Source organism: Carassius auratus, chromosome 43 (genome assembly GCF_003368295.1).
Source record: "Carassius auratus strain Wakin chromosome 43, ASM336829v1, whole genome shotgun sequence".
NCBI classification, from domain to species: Eukaryota; Metazoa; Chordata; class Actinopteri; order Cypriniformes; family Cyprinidae; genus Carassius; species Carassius auratus.
The window spans coordinates 9,981,527-10,002,700 of NC_039285.1; positions in this window are offsets into that span (position 1 = coordinate 9,981,527).

Genomic DNA, 21,174 nt, shown 5'->3' on the forward strand with positions numbered 1-21,174 from the left:
CGTTCATCAGTGGACCACTCCCAGCAAGGGGAACAAATATGTTTTCATGGATGCTTGGACTGAACACATGGCTACAAAGATCTTGCAGTATAAAAGGAGTGAATTTCATCAACAACTTCAGTCTTTTCTGGGGTCATAGACAACTGTTTAAACCGGATGGCCTCCACCCAAACAAACTTGGTGGTAGAGTGCTTAAGGACAATATCTACTTCTCCCTCCATCATCCTTCAGCAGAGTGTGTCAATCCATTCAGCACACACACCGGGTCTGAGACATCATGTGGTTAACATATCCTACAAGGACACTGATAACACCATACAGACAAAACAAGCACTGCTGATGGACACTATCCAAGCTGAGCCCTGCCCACAGAGCTCCTCACAGACAGACTGTGATATATCAAAACAGCTACAAGATTCACCACCGAAGGACGACTTTCTGGAAAACAGCCAGGGAAGCCAGGACAACATATCACAGCCACCGGAAGCACCAGCGACACAGCTCATCTCACCAGACACATTATCCCTCTCTCCATCCTCTCCACTTCTGTGCTTCCCACAAAAAATGGAGGAATTGGTGTATGCTGGGAGTAAAATCTCTCACTCATTCACTGCTAGCCTATGAGAGCTCTCCGACCGCTGCCACAACGCCAGGGCCCAATCCCTCTATCTGCTGATGGTGAACCAAAAACAACTGATAGCAGCACTCAGTGATGTGTGTTGGGTACCCACTATAATAGCAGCAACATTCACAAATGTGCCTGTAGATTTCTCTATTTCAGTTGTATCACGTGATGGAAGTCTAAGGCCTTCTCAAGCTGAAAAAGTGATATGACATTCAGCCAAGTATGGTGACCCATAGTGAGAATTTGTGCTCTGTATTTAACCCATCCGAAGTGCACACACAGAGAACAGTGAACACACACACACACACTGTGAACACACACCCGGAGCAGTGGGCAGCCATTTATGCTACGGCGCCCGGGGAGCAGCTGGGGGTTCGATGCCTTGCTCACCTAAGTCGTGGTATTGAGGGTGGAGAGAGAAATGTACATGCACTCCCCCCATCCACAATTCCTGCCGGCCCGAGACTCGAACTCACAACACTTCAATTGGGAGTCTGACTCTCTAACCATTAGGCCACAACTTTCCTGAAGGGCAAATCCATCTAATCTGCAGCCTATTATGCATCAAACTAAGATTAATGCAAAGACACAAAGCACTGCCATCAAGTTAGCACTTTTAAACATTCGCTCACTAAAAAATTTATCATTTCTAATCAATGACTTTATAACCACAAACAATCTGGATTTTATGTTTCTAAATGAAACATTGCTAGAAGACAGCTGCAGTGCAACAGTCCTAAATGAAGCAGCCCCTCCTAACTTCACTTACATGAGTGTCTGCAGGACTGTTAGGAGAGGTGAAGCTGCTCTATTTAAAGATATCAATGCAAGCAAGTGTCACTTGGTCAGTACTTGTCTTTTGAATATCTAGGGATTGTGCAGGAAGATGCTCCACGCATTATGTTTATTAATCATTACAGGCCTCCAAAATACTCTCCAGCCTTTGTTGAAGAGGTAACAGAAATGTTATCAATGATTTCCTCAGAGTTTGACTGTTTTGCAATTGCAGGGGATTTTAATATTCACATACATAATGCAGAAAACTAAAAAATAAATCATAACGGTTCTAAACACTTTTGACCTGATTCAGCAAGTTCATGGACCCACACACAAAGGTGGACACATTCTGGATCTAATCATCAGTAGGGGTATAAACATTTTATCCATTGTTACTAAGGATGTAGCACTATCTTATCACTTCTGTATTTTCTTTGATATATTGATCTCTGCTACCACTGAATCTAGATCTGTCTCTGTCAGAAGGAGATGCATTAACGAGAACACAAGTGTACAATTTATGGAGGCTATATCTTTAACACCAAGCATTTCTGCAGACTCTGTTGATATTCTCCTTGATTCCTTCAACTCAAAAGTTAAGAATGTTATTGATGATATTGCTCCAATAATGGTAATTAAGAAAATAAACAGACAGAAATCAGTTTGGAGAAGATCAACAGCAGTTCACACTATGAAAAGACAATGCAGAAAAGCTGAGCGGATGTGGCGGAAGACGAAACTTGAAATTCACTATAGCATCTATAAAGACAGCCTTCATGCTTTCAATGTGAAACTAGCCACAGCTAGACAGAATTAACCTTATAAACAGTAACTTAAATAACACTCATACTCTTTTTGCCACTGTTGAGAGACTGACAAACCCCCCAAGTCAGATTCCCAGTGAAATGCTTTCAGACAGCAAATGCAATGAGTTTGCTTCCTTCTTTTCTGAGAAGATCATCAATATCAGGAAGGCGATTAGCAAATCCTCAAGTAATGCAGAGGTCAGACAGATTTAGCCACAATATCAAAAAGATACTATGTCTATTTTTGAAACAATTGATAGCAAAGTTCTGGAAGACATAGTGCAGCACCTAAAATTTTCAACCTGCTGTCTTGACAGACTTCCCACATCTTTTTTCAAAAGTGTGCTTAACTGCTTAGAAGCAGATCTTTTAGAAGTGATGAATGCCTTACTACTTTCTAGGACATTTCCAAACTCCCTAAAAACTGCAGTTGTTAAGCCCCTCCTGAAAAAGAGCAATCTTGATAACAATATTTTGAGCAATTTTAGACCAATATTTAATCTTCCTTTTATAGGCAAAATTATGGAAAAGGTAGTTTTTAATCAGATGAACAAATACTTAAACTCAAATGGATACCTGGAAAATTTTCAATCTGGTTTTCGACCACATCACAGCACAGAGACAGCCGTCATTAAGATAATAAATTAAATTTTATTAAATTATGACTCTGGCAAAATATCGGCACTGGTATTGCTATATCTCAGTGCTGCGTTTGACACTGTCGATCATGACATACTACTAGAGAGACTGGAAAACTGGGTCTGGCTTTCTGGGATGGTACTCAAATGGTTCAGGTCATACTTAGAAGGGAGAGGTTATTATGTGAGTATAGGAGAGCATAAGTCTAAGTGGACGTCCATGACATGCGGAGTCCCACAAGGGTCAATTCTTGCACCGCTCTTGTTTAGCCTGTATAATGAGAAATAATGTATAAGTCTGTATAAGTCAAATAATGAGAAAGAACCAAATTGCCTATCACAGCTATGCTGATGATACCCAGATTTACCTAGCCTTATCTCCAAATGACTACAGCCCCATTGACTCTCTCTGCCAATGCATTGATGAAATTAATAGTTGGATGTGCCAGAACTTTCTTCAGTTAAACAAGGAAAAAACTGAAGTCATTGCATTTGGAAACAAAGATGAATTTTTCAAGTGAATGCATACCTTGACTAGGGGTCAAACAACTAAAAATCAAGTCAGGAATATTGGTGTGATTCTGGAGACAGACCTTAGTTTCAGTAGTCATGTCAAAGCAGTAACTAAATCAGCATACTATCTTTTAAAAAACATTGCAAGAATTAGATGTTTTGTTTCCAGTCAAGACTTGGAGAAACTAGTCCATGCCTTTATCACCAGCAGTGTGGACTATCGTAATGGGCTCCTCACCGGCCTTCCCAAAAAGACCATTAGACAGCTGCAGCTCATCCAGAACGCTGCTGCCAGGATTCTGACTAGAACCAGAAAATCTGAGCAGTCCTCAGGTCCTTACACTGGCTTCCAGTTACATTTAGGATTGATTTTAAAGTACTTTTACTCGTATATAAGTCACTAAATGACCTAGGACTGGAATATATTGCAGATATTCGCAGATATTTGAATATAAACCTAACAGAGCACTCAGATCACTAGGATCGAGTCAGTTAGAAATACCAAGGGTTCACACAAAACAAGGGGAGTCCACCTTTAGTTACTATGCTGCCCGCAGTTGGAATCAGCTTCCACCTTCCTCCAGCTTCCAGCTTCATCTTCTTACAAGAGTTCCAGTGAGCTGGGCTTTCCTGTCTGTTTCCAGTTGGGTCATAAAGTGTTATGACCTGTTCAGGGGTAGGGTTACAAACTCATGACTCTATTTGAGAACATTAATTCCAAAAAGCTCAGAAAATCCTAACTATCGCATAACTGGATAGTCAACCTATCAAACACATATTAGTAAGGACTTACATGAAGAGTTTAAAGAAAAGTGTGTGTGTATGTTTGTGTGTGCATGTATGCGTGGAATGTGTCGCCATGCCGTGAGTGAAAAAGGCGGGTGTTTGTCTTTCCTTTGAGGCTCACATGAGTATCTCTGGACTGCCTTGAAGGTTTGATAACTGTCATCCCGCCATAGGAGGTTGCCGATATCGCAGCACCCGAGTGGTGAGTTATGTTGGAAGATGTTGTAGAACTAAAGTCCTTGTATTGTTTTTTTTTTTTACTCAAGTTCTGGTCTTTGATTGCAGAAACTGTTAAAGAGTCAGGATTCATTAATATGGAACAGATGGTTGAAAACCATCCGCTCATTAGTGTTACAATTTATTCATTTATTTTGCTCAAATGGGTTACTTGTGAAGTTACAAAAATGGCATCAGTATTACATTATCAATTCATTATTGATGATATCAATACAAACTCACAGACACCACCTGGGGCCTGTACCATGAAGCTGGATTAGCTGGCTGGCCAGGTACATTTCAGGTTATTTCAGGTAATTTTCACACCAATCCTGGGTTTTAGGTACCATGTAAGTGGCTTGGCTTTTAGCAGCATTCACTGCCATAGTACCTTACACTTCACAGCTAACCTGCTCCAGGGCAGATTATGTTCTGGGTTAGAGATCTCAAACTGAAGGCGGGCCAATCAGATGTGAGAAAAGTGACATATGTCTGACACAAAGTCCCTCCCCCAGTTTATCCAAACTTTACCCCAGTTTGCTCCAAATTAAAGGTCACTAATGCTAAAAAAACAAAACAAAAAACAACTCTGGCTTTAATGATACTTACTGAGCCATTATGATTTATATAATTTATATATAATTATTATGATTCATATTATTATTATTATTATTATTATTATTATTATTATTATTATTATTATTATTATTATTATTATTATTATTATTATTATTAATCTATAACACAATCAATTTTAGTTATTATACAACAGTTATTATAAATAATTGATTTAAAATAAATATTAATGTATACAGATCATGTAATATAAATAAGCTGTAGTAACAATAGATTGCACTATTTAGAAAAAACAAATATCTGACCTTACATATTCAAATCTCTATCACTATATATTTTCAAATGTATAATCTAACTTAACAAGTTTCACGGTCCCACTTTATATTAGGTGGCCTTAACTACTATGTACTTACATAAAAAAAATAAAAATAAAAATAAAACAATGTACTTATTGTGTTCATATTGTATTGTAAAACACTTTTGCTGCTATTGAGGTGGGATAGGGGTAAGGTTAGGGAGAGGGTTGGAGGTATGGGTAAGTTTAAGGGTGGGTTAAGGTGTAAAGTATGGGTCAACAGTGTAATTATAAATGTTATTACAGAAATTAAACACAGATGTAATTACATGTAGTTTTTTTAATATATATATATAAGTACAATGTAAAAACGTGTATGTACACAATAGGTACATTGTACTAAATTATTAATTAAAATGTAAGTACATAGTAGTTAAGGCCACTTAATATAAAGTAGGTCCAGTTTCACTTGTGACTGCACGGATAGAGCAAGGTAATTTATTTTATTTGTCCTCCTTCATGTTTCACATGACCTTTAGATTTGTCATATTCTTCAATCTCTTAACCTTTAGCAAAACCTTTAGCCTTCTGGGTCTCTCGCGAGAAGTAAATCAAACTTGCTTTGTATTGCAAGGCTCGTGATTGGCTGTTTGCCAGTGATGTCACACATTCATGTGCACGTGCTCCACAAACTCAGGATCGAAGCCTGAGTTGACAAAGGAAGTTGATGATCAGCATCATGGTACCAACAAAGCTGAATTGGAGAGGTTTGGTTTTGTCAACTCAAAATGAATCCTGTAACTCTGAATTTGTTCAGCTACCATCATGGTTCAGGCCCCAGGTGTGGGGAACTGTGTTAGAATGCCCAGTGAAGCTGAAAACACAGTGTCTTCTCCATGTGATGTAAACACACTAACTAGCGGAAGTGTTTGTGGGCAGGTTAGAGTGTTCATATTTCACTGGCAGGGGGGGATTATGCAACTTTACCTTGTGGCATATATAGGTAACAGACAGATTGGAAAATATGATGACTCACTCAGGCGGTTCAGCGTCGTGTCTTGCTTTTAAGAAATGATATTTGTATTTATTATGTACTTTTTTCATTTGTAACTTTGAAGAATACTCACAATTAAGGATAGTTATATTACAAACTACTAAAATTTTTCTAAAACTCATATGACCTGCTCTTTTAAAAAGACACTTTTTACTTGTACCTAATGTTTCCTGTTATAATTACATTACAATAAACAGTATAGAGGTCTGAGGAGGAAAAATATATTTTGTAAAACTGAGCATATTGTTGCTTTTCATTTATGTTTACATTTAATTTCATTATTACATTTTAGAAGAAGCAATCAGTGCCTGGGGGAAATGATACTGCCCTTGAACCCAATTTTAGTTTCATTAAATACAAGCAAACCCTTCACACTCAACAAATACCCTGGACATGTCCATGGTTTAAACATTGAGGGGATCTGGTAGCGTCTCTGCAATGATTACAGCAATAAAGAATCTAATTACTTAGAATCTGTCAGTTTCCAGTAGTTTTCATTTGTCATAATCTCACCGCTAGCTATCAGAGAGGTTAATAGCAGGCCACTGGGGACTAGAGGGTGACTTTTCAATGAGGGTCAGGTCAGATTATGACAGGATAAGGTCTCACAGCACTTTTAATTAATTTGAAAAAGTGGTAATAGTTTATAATAATATTATGTCAGCATTAGTTAATGCATTAGGTATAAAGAACCAACAATAAACAATTGTTTTTGTTGTTGTTGTTGTGTTTTTGTTTTGTTTTTACAACCTGAAATGAGCTGCATATATTTTATGTTGTGAATATTTGAAAATGTTATGTTATGTATTCCTGTGATGGCAAAGCTGGATTTTCAGCAGCCATTACTCCAGTCTTCCGAGTAGTATAATCCTTCATAAAATTTTGTAATATGCTGAACTGGTGCTCAATAAACTATTATTATTAGAGTAATGAGGAAAACAGTTGTGCCGCCTTAAAACTTTTAGCACTCTATTGTGTAGGAATATAATCTATTATGTCAGTGTGGTAAATTTCAACTAAATAATAAAAAAAAAAAGATCAGTTGTCACCAAAGCTCTTATTTTACACATATTTTAAAATATTTATACAAATATAATTTGTATATAATAATCATTATAAATGTTGTTTCATCTCAAATAATCATAACAACAATTATAATACATTATAATATTTACTTATTTGTGATTAGAACTTTTATGAGTATTTATAAAACACAATAAACACGTTAAATCCAATTAATTTAAAATGGATTATAAGTCTCATATCTTGACATTATAATTTAAGATCTGTACAGTATCTTACTATCTTACTGATATTAGAGTAAATATAGTTAAAATCAAATGTGCCATATTACACGTTCATCTGATCAGAAATCTGATCTAATGGTTGTTTAAGAAATATTATTGTTGTTGTCGTTGTTATTATTTATAAGTGGTCTTTGTCTGCTTCAAGTAACAAGTTAACAATGGCAAGATATGAGACTTATAATACATTAAAACTATGGGAAATATAATCCCTTGTAAATTAAGTGGATGCATTGTGTTCCTTGTGTATTATAAATCATCATAATCTTAAAAGCTTTAACCACAAATGGGTTTAACCACACCAAGTGGGTTGTAAGAATATTGTACAAAAATGAATGCTATTGTACAAATTAATTTTTTTACAAATTGCCATTGAGATTTTATGGGAAATCCTCACAGTTTTGTCATCCAAGGCAGAAGAATATAGGAAGGTGGAATTAACTTAAAAGGGTCATATGATGTGATTTAAACGTTTCCTTTATCTTTGGAGTGTTACAAGCTCTTGCTACATGAGGAAGAAGCAAAGACTAAAGTCTCAAACCCAAAGAGATATTCTTTATAAAAGTTAAGACTCTGCCAACACGCCCCCATATGTCTACGTCACTATGAGGAAATATTTGCATAATGCAGCCTAAATGTTCACGCAAAGAAAAAAGGCATGATTTCAGTAACCACAGTTAGTGTTGAAGCAGTCATGTCAAGAGATGCTGTGTGAATCTAGGAGAAAGCAAAAGCACTTTATTTGGCCTTTCGAAAGTATATGCAGTTAGGAATCTTTAAGATTACTTACAACAGACAGCAACGCATTTTATAGACAAACATTTCACAAACCTAGGCGAGGAGGTAGTTCTGACTTTGCGCGCGTGTGTGTGAGAGATAGTGATGGTAAAACTAAGGACATTATTAAAAGTTTTTACATTTATTTTGAAAGACAAAGCTTGCGGCATTACATTTCTGATGAGTGCTTGCGGTGTTCATCCAATCACAATGCACTGGGTCAGTTGGCCAATCAGAGCAGACTGCGCTTGTCAGAAGGAAGGACTTTGGTTTTAGAGAGGCGGGGCATATAGGACTAACAACAATGTATAGTATTTGAAAAATAATGTGTTTTTTGAACATTAAAGCATGTCAACATATTCTGTTACACCAAATACACAAAATAATGATAACCCCTTTAATGGAATATAGCATTTGTTTCTTTATGTCCCTGTGGATTTGTGGTAAACATTGCTACCTGTTCTCAGAAAATGGGTGACAGGCGCTAGTTTTGCTTGCAGTGACTAAATGTCAGTGGAGATTTTTGCACCCTGTGTCTGTTCTCAGAGGACAAACCAAGACACAGCCAGCTTAACATAGATTTTGCAGTACATCAGTGTGAGTTTAGGCATCAGAATGTGGTCTGCACACTGTGCTGTGTTTTACATAATGAGCTTACCTCAGGGCTGATGGCTGGAGGAGGCCTGAATGCAGAGTGATCCTGGGCCAAACCTCTGTTACTCAAGCGCCACCAGACACCAAAGCTCATTACTGGAAAGTGATTATGAAGCGATTTTTGCATATTAGGAAAATGATTTTAAATACGAAACAAGAATTCAGTCAGCCAGAAGAAAACATCTTTAGGGACAGTGAGTCAGTGAGCTTGCTTAATGTTAAAGTTTTGACAGATGAGTCATAGTTTGGGATTCAGTTAGCCATACAGTTTATGGAATTATTGCAGAAAAGCAGCATGGCATAAAACTTGATGTCATGTCCTGTGTTTGCGGCAGGCAGTAGATGGGCATAAGAAATTAAATTCTTTGTTGTTTGGCGCTTTATTATTTTATTTTATTTTTTTGCATCCCCAAAAAATATTTTTGCAAATATTTAGTCTTTGTAGTTCTGCTTAACCATTTCCTTGAAAGCATGAGGAAATGGGACTGTATGTGGTTTGCACTTTACCTGCCTTAAGGCTTGATATGCAGAAACACTGCTTTAAAAATCTCCGAAACTGCCACATTCATTACAACATTTACATTTTGGATCTCATGAAACTCAGAACTTACTGAAAGTTTTTATCCAAAAATGTGTTTGTTCCCGTCAATCAATGGCTTTCCATTGACTTCAAATCTATCATAAGCCTCATTCAGTTTTACATGAATCCAAATAATGTCAGTAATTGGACTGATGGCTCAATCAGACTGAAAAAGCATTCATGTAAACACCTCCATCGAACCAACTGAGCTTGATCCAATTGAAATTTCAATCAGATTGGAAGAGTTGGTATAGATCTGAAATAATCTGATCAATATAAAAAAATAAGCATGTAAAGCCTTAAGCATGTGAAATTCTATGCAGTTTATTGTTGTTTACTTCTTATGAATGTATGTAAATTTTTATATTAAATTGTGCAAACTGGTTAATAGATGAGATAGAATTTTTACAAAATACTTTAATAAAAATACGTAAAAATATATTTTAAAAGGCTCTTCTGACAGATGCCATGAAGGTAAAAATGGCAATCTTACTCATGTTAGCTCCAGTGATATTATCATGGTAGCCTTCTGCGTCAAATATGTTTAATAAATACACAAATTCAATTCTGTGAACCAATTAATTTAAACCACAGGATGGTTACAAACTGATTTTCAGCTCCATTTATTAAATTGTCACCATAGTCAGACAAGTGTTAAAAAAATATTCTGCAATAACATTTTTATTAAATATAATTATAACTGCTGGAGCCATTTTTGGAGCCAATTTTTCTGGTGTTACTAGTTGCTAATTGAACCTAAGGAATTAAGTAATTTCCTAATCCTAAAATCCTATTAAATTTATATACAATTTGTGTGATATTCACTCAATGTTAATATTATTATTTAATAATGGATACATATGTCTTTATTCTTTTTTAATCTATAAGAAGGAAGGTCATGTGAAATTATTGCATAATGTAGTTGAATGCTATCATAAAGTCATGTTCATTGGTTTGGTAACTGTTTACATTCACCCCTGTCTTCTGAAATGCACTGGTTTCCTCTGATCACCATATCTGACCTGCATTTTAAACATAGTGAGGAAGAGGACAGTATTCCACCGTGAAATTAGATTATTTTATTATCCTGACGTGTCCCCGACCCTCACTAACATATACACCCCAGTCCTGTATGCTTCCTCTTTTTCTGTCAATTATTATAATTAAGTACAGTATGTCTCAAGGTAAGAACTTTTTGTTATTATTATTCCATTAATTTTACTCGATCTTTCTTCAGGACAATCTAAAACGGACGGATGAACCCATTTTAAACCTGCCAGAGTTGTAACGAAGAACAAGACCTGGAGTAACAAGATATGTGGCATGGCTTATGGTCAAAAGTTAACCCAAAATCTGCGTTAAACTCCCAATATAACTGTTTTTTTTTTTTTTTTTACTAGTGAAAACATTATCATGTTAGTGAAGGACTCCATGCTGTATGTGGTCATGAAGAAACATTTCCAATTCAACTGATTCTTACTATATCCATAGAGACTTATTTAGTGACAATTTACTTAGCAGAGCAACAGTTGTCCTGAGGCAAGCAGAGTGCATTACTCTTCATAATCTATTTTTATTCCTCAGGAACTGAACGTTTAAGACTGAAGTGTGAATTGGCAAAAAAACCTCAGGCCAAGAAGCTTTTAAGACCACCTATAAAGAAGAAACACAGTTGAATGATAAATCTCTGCCTGTATTTCCCCATGTTTACAAAGGAACTCTTCCTCTTTTCAAACCACGGATAATGCATAATTCATAAGCACATGAATTATGAAATGTTGTTGATAAGAAGACTTAGCTCTGTCTCTTGCAGTCCATCTTTACAGGATTCCTGTCTGTCTTACTGATATAATCACTTACATTCATTCTGGAAGAAGGCAGCTTTTTTTCTTTCTTTTTTCATGTTGCTTTTTGCATGTTTCTGTTTAGTTATTTTTTTAATCTACATAATTTAACTTTTTATTGCCTTCTGGATGTGGATATTACCTATACTGTATTGTGAAATGTATTTATGCATTCTGCTTTTCACTGCAAAAAATGCTCTTGTTTATAGCATTGGCCTGATGCTATGAGGAGTTCAATTTCAGGAGTTTTTAATGTTCAGTTCAGGAGTTCTAGTTCATTTTTTAGCCTCATTTGTTGGAAGTTTGTGGCTATATGCTACATGCACTTATAGCAGTAATTATTAAATAGTAAATGAAAAAAAAAGGTTGGAGTCAGTAAGATTTTTCAATGATTTTAAAAGAACACAAAATATACTCAAAAGCATAAAAAATATGAAACCTATATTAATAATTTAAATAAAGGATTTCTATTTTAATATTTTTTACAATGTAATTTATTGCTGTGATGGTAAAGCTGAATTTTCAGCAGCCATTACTCTGGTCTTTAGGATCACATGATCCTTCAGAAATCATTCTAATATGATTTGCTGCTCAAGAAACATTTTGTATTATTAATGTTGAAAATAGTGCTCTGTCTCTGTCTGCGCCGTCGACTCCACCTCCATCATCTCCATGGCCGTGTGGGTCCCTCTCATGCCTTGGCACCTCCGTTCATCAACGTTCCATGGAGTGAGATCCTGCCTGTTGCCTGGTCACCTGCCGTCACGCCCCTTCTCAAGGCTCCTCCCTGGCTCTTACCTCTATCGTCACCACCCTGGACTCTGTCATACTCCTTCAGATCATCCGTCCTCCTCCTGAACCAATCTTGCCTTACTTTGTGTTTGTCGACACATTTCGGTGACAAAAACTTTTGAATGGTAATTTACATAACATTATTTTATAAAATATATATGTAATTATTTTTCTAAATAGGGGAGACCGGGGATGGTTGTAACACTTTTTTCTTCAACGCCTAAAATTACCTTTTTCTTTTGGCTACAAGTCTAAAACTTCTAGGCAAAGTACCCACATGTTTATACTACAAATGGAAACAATTTAAATGTATTCAACTATATCACAGACTTTGTGAGATGATGACAAATACAAGGTGGTCCTTTGTTACAACCTACCCCACTACTGGGGTAGGTTGTAACACATACTGGGGTAAGTTGTAACAGGTAGACAAAATATACAAAAACTAAGGGTACTCCAAGTGATTTGACACAAAAACAGTTTTATTTTAAATGAATGACTGCAACAATAAATATGTGTGAATATGGGGAGTGTATGAGCATATTGTGTGTTTTTGTGCATGTGTGCCTTTGTGTGTGTGCATGTCTGTACGTGCACATTCATGTGTGTGTGTGTGTGTGTGTGTGTGTGTGTTCTTGTTTTTGTGTCATATCAGGACACAACTCTGTATAATGACATGGGTATGACACAGGTATTACAAGGAGAGGGTGACTTATGAGGACATAACCCATGTCCCCATTTTTCAAAACAGTTATAAATCACACAGAAAGAGTTTTTTTGAGAAAGTAAAAATGCACAAAGTTTCCTGTGAGGCTTAGGGTTAGGTGTAGGGTTGGTGTAGGGCTATAGAATATACAGTTTGCACAGTATAAAAACCAATACACCTATGGGATGTCCCCACTTTTCACAAAATGTGTGTGTGTTTGTTTGTGTGTGTGTGTGAGCAAATTAACAGACGTATGTTTATCCCCACTCCAGAGAATGAACAAATGAAATGCATTCTTTACCAGTCACAAGTTCTAGTGATTCTGTAGAATTGTTAAAATCACAAAAATGTTCTTGGTTGTATGTAAGGGGATGGTTGTAACACTTTCAAAACACGTGTTACAACCTACCCCTTCACTGTCACCCAATGTTTAGCAAGCTGTATTAGCATGGTGCTTTGAAATTGGCAGAAGGTTTATACACCATTCTTTGCTAGAGAAACTACAGTTTGACCTGATATAACTCATACAACATTATCTACAACGGTAGAAGTACTAAACAAAATATTATCTTGTTAATTTTTTTTACTTTCTGACCTCAGAATTAGATTTTCTGCTGTAGCTTAAGGAGAGATAGCAACACAGACTGGAAAACCTCCATGTGGGATTGTAAAGGAAGCCTGATGAAACTGAAATTGTCACATGACTCCTATCTTGCCCCTGATTCATGGAATTGGTGGTGTTACAACTCTCCCCGTGTTACAACCATCCCCGGTCTCCCCTACATATATATACAGTACAGATCAAACGTTTGGACATAACTTCTCATTCAAAGAGCTTTCTTTATTTTCATGACTATGAAAATTGTAGAGTCACACTGAAGGCATCAAGGGCTATTTGACCAAGAAGGAGAGTGATGGTCTGCTGCGCCAGATCACCTGGCCTCCACAGTCACCGGATCTTAACCCAATCGAGATGGTTTAGGGGTGAGCTGGACCGCAGACAGAAGGCGAAAGGGCCAACAAGTGCTAAGCTTCTCTCGGGGAACTCCTTCAAGACTGTTGGAAGACCATTTCAGGTGACTACCTCTACATCAAGAGAATGCCAAGAGTGTGCAAAGCAGTAATCAAAGCAAAAGGTGGCTACTTTGAAGAACCTAGAATATGACATATTTTCAGCTGTTTCACACTTTATTGTTATGTACATAATTCCATATATAATTCCACATGTGTTAATTCATAGTTTTGATGCCTTCAGTGTGAATCTACAATTTTCATAGTCATGCAAATAGAGAAAACTCTTTGAATGAGAAGGTGGGTCCAAACTTTTGGTAATATATATATATATATATATATATATATATATATATATATATATATATATATATATAATAAAAATCCTAATTTTAGATGAAAATCTCAGATGGCTCTTAGAACTCTACACACACACACACACACACATATACATATATATATATATATATATATATATATATATATATATATATATATATATATATATATATATATATATATATATATATATATATACGTAAACCAGCAAAATCTACATTTTTCCACAGACGTCTATAGAAGCATATAGGTAGCATTATTCAATTTGTGATTTAATATGCAAAATGACAATGCAATATGTAAAATGGCAATGTATTTCTGTATTTACATTTACATTTTCCAATACATTTGTGCAACGTTTGGTGCAAAATGAAAATGAAAATAAAATTACATAAGTTTAATTTGCCATTTCATACACCAGTTTTAATATGTAAAATGAATACTAATTTTAACGCTTTATAAGTTGCAAAATTAAAATGAAAATGTATTACAGAAATGATTAGATATGTCTAACACGTTCAAGAACTGTGGCAAAATGATCATTTAAATGCTATTTTCTTAAATGCATTAACACTCACAGTCAAGACACTTACGGCTGCATTTTCATTCAATGACCCGCAATGAATGTAGCAAAATTCAAAGCGCACATTGAAAATGCATTCCGAGCCGATCACATATACGCCCCATCCCGCCCTGTCAATCACTATGTGAACAAGGCGGGGCTTACAGAAGGTCAAGAGACTCGAGTGAGAGAAAATGGACAAGACAGTTGACCCGTGTACGTTTTGATCATTTCGGGTTATGGCTTCAATATTTCATTCGCACTTGTGGGCGGAGCTGAAATGCTGCTTTCATCTTGATTGGTCGAATCGCTCCGCTTTCAGCTCGGTCTTTTTATTCTTTCAGGCAGAAGTCAGTGCTAGTGAAGCACTGTAATGTCTGAGGCCCCGTACACATGGAGAAGGAGCTTACCCCAATCTGATCTTTTTTTTTTCCTCGTCTCAAGAAATATCCGTATCCACACGAAAACGCAAAATGATGTAGTATACATACCAGACCAGTATGTGGCGTTATAATTCTGACACAGAGATACACTAAAAACAGAGAAGAAGACTTGGACTATGCTCATAAACCTTGCGCGTGGTACATAATCGAGCATGGAATAATACATTTATTAATCTGTGTTAATGTTAGTTAATAAAAAGACAATCGTTCAGTGTTTGTTCATGTTTTTGTTGCTGTTACGTGACATAGAGGTATCTGACTAGGGGGGAGACGTTGGCTGATGACGTCATCGTTTCAGAAAATATACGGATTAGGAGTCCAGACGAAAACGCAAAGACGGCGGTTTCAAAAAATAGCGGTTTCACCTTACGAAAACGGCGGATGCGTGTGGACGAAACGCCTGTCCGATAATAAAATTTGTGCTTATTCACAGAAACGCGTCTCCGTGTGGACGGGGCCTGAAACCACCGCTCACTGTTAATTAGCATAATATTTGAATCAGATGCAGCTGGGCACATAATTTGTGCTGCTGAGACCTGCAATAGACCCCGTTAAATTATTGTATAAATATTGTCCCACTGATAAATACAGTGCAAATAGTTCTGTCTCTTTGGATAACAGTGAAGTGGAAATAAATATAGTTAAATTTATGACATAAAATTAAATAGGATTTTTTGGGAAGGTAAGTCTGGCCAGTTATACAAGCAACACGAGTCGGAAGAGTCTGAAGATCTGAGCTGAATTGGGTGAAACATTTAAGTTCTAGTCTGTGTCAATTACTCTCATAATAAATAATAATAATAATGTTAACTGTATTTTTCGGTATAAGTTGCATCAGTCCAAAAATATGTCATGACGAGGAAAAAAAAATATATATATAAGTCGCACTGGACTATAAGTTGCATTTATACAGGACCAAGAGAAGACATTACCATCTACAGCCGCGAGAGGACGCTCTGGGGGAGGCCACAGGAGCACTGAGAAGCATGAGCACTGATCAGCATAGAGCTAATTTTACTATTTTTATTTAGAAAGTTAACTATATTAATTTTTACAATTATTTATTAATGTCACACACACACATACCTAGTGCCTTATGACTTAAAAGATGAGAGTGGTAAATGTTACAGATAGGGCTGTAGTACTCGAGTCCGGTCTTGGACTCGAGTCCGGACTCGAGACATTTTTCTGTCGTCTCGGACTTGTCTCGGACTCGTTGAATTTGCACTCGGACTTGTCTCGGACTTGGCCATTGGACTCGCCAAGTCTTCTAGTTGGTCTCGACCGAGTCCAGCAAAAAAATTTTATAAAAAATGTATCCTTCAAAATAAAACCACATTTGCATGATGTCGCGACTGAAAACGTGTGGAAAACGCTAGGCGCGCCGCTCTCCTTATTTCCAAAGCACTCTGTAGCCTGCGCTTGCGCTCCAGTGGCGTCTGCTGTTGCTGGGCAACCATGACCCGCTCTCCATGATGACGCAGAAGTTTCAGCAAAGAATAAATGGAATTCCAGCACTTAAAATCACTTGCAGTAGCTCTGCTAATAGATTCATTTAAAAAAATGACTATCCTTGTACAACTATGATCATCTGTTTCTCCATCTTGCCTTAGCTTTCAGTATTGTTCCGGGAAAGGATGTGCATGACCAGCGGTGCACTTACTGCGACCTGAAAAGTTTAGATGTTTCTAATTTAATTTTCTACCTGTTAGATTGTGTTTTATTTACGTCTACACCTAGATAGCCTTTTTTTATATCAATAAACGCGTATTAATGTATAGCCTTATGCAACAATTACATATGTAAATTTTAAAAACTCTATATATGACATTACATATTTACATTTTCATGTAACAGCCAGTATTTGTATCTGTAACAATCACAAAAATTTTCCTATCTGCATTCGGATACAACATCGTACAGTTACTTGATACGACTGTTATGACTTTTTATATATTTTTTCGTAGTTATCACTGAACAAGTATGTCGTGTTAAACTGAAATAATTATTAATTTCTAAAATAATATTTATCATGCAAGCAGAGAGATGTCATGACAAACGTTTAGTGATCATTTGAACACGACTGAATCCATTCAATGCACACATTCTCATTACGCAGAACACTTTGAGCGAGTCTTAATGTTAATGAACTTCACTAAACAGATGTGTGTGTTCCGCGCAAACCAGCAAAAGGTAAATATGCAAACATGTAGGATAAGTAGACAATGTATCCGTATCTAAGCTGATTATTAGCCTACTCTTGAGAGAGAACTGATTTGGTTTTTGAGAGACTGAGACGCGCAGCGCGGCTGTTTGATTGGTGAGCGCGCTGTGCTTATTCCATTCATTCGTATCATGGTAGCCTAAGCTTTCAATATTTGCCTTTTTAAATATATACAAATAATATAACGTGTAGCTATGATGTATTATTATAGGTAAAATTACTCTTGCAACGCTCTGATTTCTGAGAGATAAACAGAGAGGCGACAACAATGCGGTGTTTGATTTGCTCTCTTTTCACTCATAAAGTTTACATTCATTCACTTCTGGCGCTGATCCTCTGGCTCACCTGTTATCTAGCAAACACCAGACTGTGTCAGCTTCAGCCGAGTATTCAGGCAGAATTATTCCTTGAGCGTTATTCGTTTTTTAAGCCATTATCCGTGCCATTCCGAATAAGGTATTCGGCTTCAGGCACAACCCTAATTATTACATTACATATTTTATTTTTACATGCAACATAGATAAGGTCATATAGTAACAGCTCCACGCAATAGTGTAATTCTAAAATTCACGTCGTACTTGCAAACACTTTGTATGCTTTATGGTTAATGCATGCTGGAGTAGTCGATTGTTTCCGACAGAGCTCGACTAGTCTATGCAAACACTAGCACAGTATGACAAAAATTTCGCTGTATTTATGTGCGCATGCCCAGTAGAGCCAAACGTATCCATTCTAGCCTTGCTGCGCGCATTTGTCATATCCCGAGCTTTGCGTGTGTCTGTGCACATTGCCAAGGCATCTGTCATATACATTTTTGACCACAGATATAATGTCAACAAAAAATAAAGTACATAAAAATTATTTGACCTTACAGTTCCAAACTTTGTTTGTTTATCCAAGTTTAGCTCCCAGGGTCAGACTGGGGGTAAAACCAGTACTCATTAGCAAGGCCCCAAAGGAAGAGAGGGCCCTTGAAAAGTATGAATCTGAAATATATATTTTTTACCTGGATATTTTCATGGGTGGGGGCCATGGGGGGCCATCAGGACTGCCTATGCATAGGGCCCAGGATCTTGTTTAACGCCCCTGTTAGCTTTAACCCTAATTATACACACTTGAACCTAATCAAGCTCTTACTAGACACACTAATCTTCCAGGTGTTTTAAGGCCAGTTGGAGCTAAACTTTTCAGGACATTGGCCATCCAGGATGTAGTTTGGAGACCCCTGTCCTACAGAGTTGTTACTTTGCACATGCTTTTTGATCATTACAAATAATAATGTAAAATTATTTTCTTAGAATAGGAGATATGCTTTCTCTCGCGTCACAAACATTATCAGTAGTTAAGTATGTGGTCTTGAAGAGGACCCTTTTTTCTTTCATTTGGACTCGGTCTTGGACTTGGACTCGAAACTTTTGGACTTGGACTTGACTTGGACTCGAACCTCTTTGGACTCGGTCTTGACTCGGTCTCGACTAGTCCTGGACTTGGACTTGACTTGGACTCGACAAAGCCGGACTTGACTACAGCTCTAGTTACAGACATGGAACTGTTCAGTCTATTATTGATTTTTATTTCCACTTCACTTTTATCCAAAGAGAGAGAACTATTTGCACTGTATTTATCAGTGGGACAATATTCATACAATACTACAACCTAGAAATAATTTGCAGGTCTCAACAGCACGAATTATGTGCCCAGCTACATCTGATTCAAATATTATGCTAATTAACAGTGAGCGGTGGTTTCAGACATTACAGTGCTTCACTCGCACTGACTCTTATTTATGAAGGTATTTTTGATTCAAATTAACTGAGCACCTGTGGCAGTGTGATTTGTAGTTGTAGAGAAAAGCCACACATGTGTATCAGTAAATTTGAAGTCACAGAGTGAAATGTTTTAAGAGTTGCAAACCTGTAGCCTTTTTTTCTCTCCCACAAACACAACACAACAGTTACACCTTCTCAAATTCTTCATTGCAGGTGCACAAATCCTATTCTACAAATCACACATTTAGAAACTCGTACGCTCACATTTTTGAAACAATTGCTGCAGTGAATGTGGTGCAAAACGCATTTACACACCCGCATCAAGAAATGTGCAGTCGTGGAGAAATGTTGAACATCCGCAAATCAGTACGTGAATTCATCAAATGAGAGTTGCACACTTGTAGAATATTTTCTCAGAATGTCTTGTATATTTTTCTAACACAAACACAAAGTACATAACTACAGCTTCTTGAATCTGCTGCGATGAAGCTCAAACACTGTTTTTTCGCTTTCAAGCGACAAGTTTCGCGCTCTCCCTTTTGCACCGAGATATTTGGTTCAAAAGTGATTTGTGCATCTGTAGAGGTAGTGGGCGGGGCTGTTTAGAGATTACAGAATTTTAGCCAATCAGAAGAGCTACTGAGCCAGTAGATATACGCCCCAAGCAGTTTTACGCCCCTGTTGTTCCTCATGCGTCCAGTAGGGGAAGGCAGTATATTAGTATATGAGCCCAGTCATTTATAAGAACAGCAGACCATATCTATATGTATGATAGCAGCAGACCTTCTTGAAGCGATACGGATGAGGTATGTTAAATAATCTGCTAAAGTACTTGTTGTTGATTGTATTGTGTAATGATGCAACATTTATTATTTATAAAAGATTGATCAAATAAATAAGAAAGAATAGCGATATCAATTCAAAAGATGGATCAGTTTATTTCGAGAGGCAAAAGTACTTGATTGAGTCAGATGTTCTGTCTGAATCAAACTTAACTAACCACAGTCTATCATCAATGGACAAAAAAAAAAAAAAAAAAAAAAAACAATCAAAGTGACTTGACACTTTTTCCAAGTGTTCCATCAATATTGTTCATTGAAGATCAGGAGCGAATTGATGTTATCTACACTCAGATGACTTCAACTTTGGATGGCACACCTACACACACCCACAGTGACCAGATCAGATTCATTATGGATGTCCCTTTTCCAGAGGTATGGTCTTGTGTGTTAGTTGTGCTCTGCATGGTGTCATATTCACATTGTTTTTAATGTCAAATAGTTTATCCATAATGTTAGATAATTTCTATAAAATAATAGTTTTGTGCTTAATATAGAAAAGGAACTTTGGATTTTGTTGTAAAAAAAAAAAAAAAAGCAAAATGATGCTTGGCTTATTTGGGCTGTGATAAATCTTTCTCTGGTAGTCCATCATCTGTGCTCCTGTTGTTGTGAAAGATGTGTCCATCTTGGAGGCTGAGGAGAAATTCCTTCGAGGACCTGTCATTGACGCAAGGTACTGTAAGGATCCTATAAAGGAAAAAAAAAAATTGAAACATGACATCCTGCCATTATTTATAAATAACCATTGTTTTCTACCACTATGCAACTTTTGCTTTTTTATTTATTTTTATCAGTGAGTGGGATCACTTTGACCGCAGGATAAAGAAACAATTAAAGAAGAGTGGCAAACGATTGGAGAGTCATCTACAGGAGTCATGCTGTTAAGAAATAACCAAGTCATGTTGTTAATACATTTTTTTTGTGAACAACAATATTGTCTTTCTTTTAAATGACCCTTGGAACTTTAGAAAATTGTTACATTTTGTTGGTCTTCATAAAATGCTATGTAGAACATGTTCTGTTGCTGTATAACGAGCAATT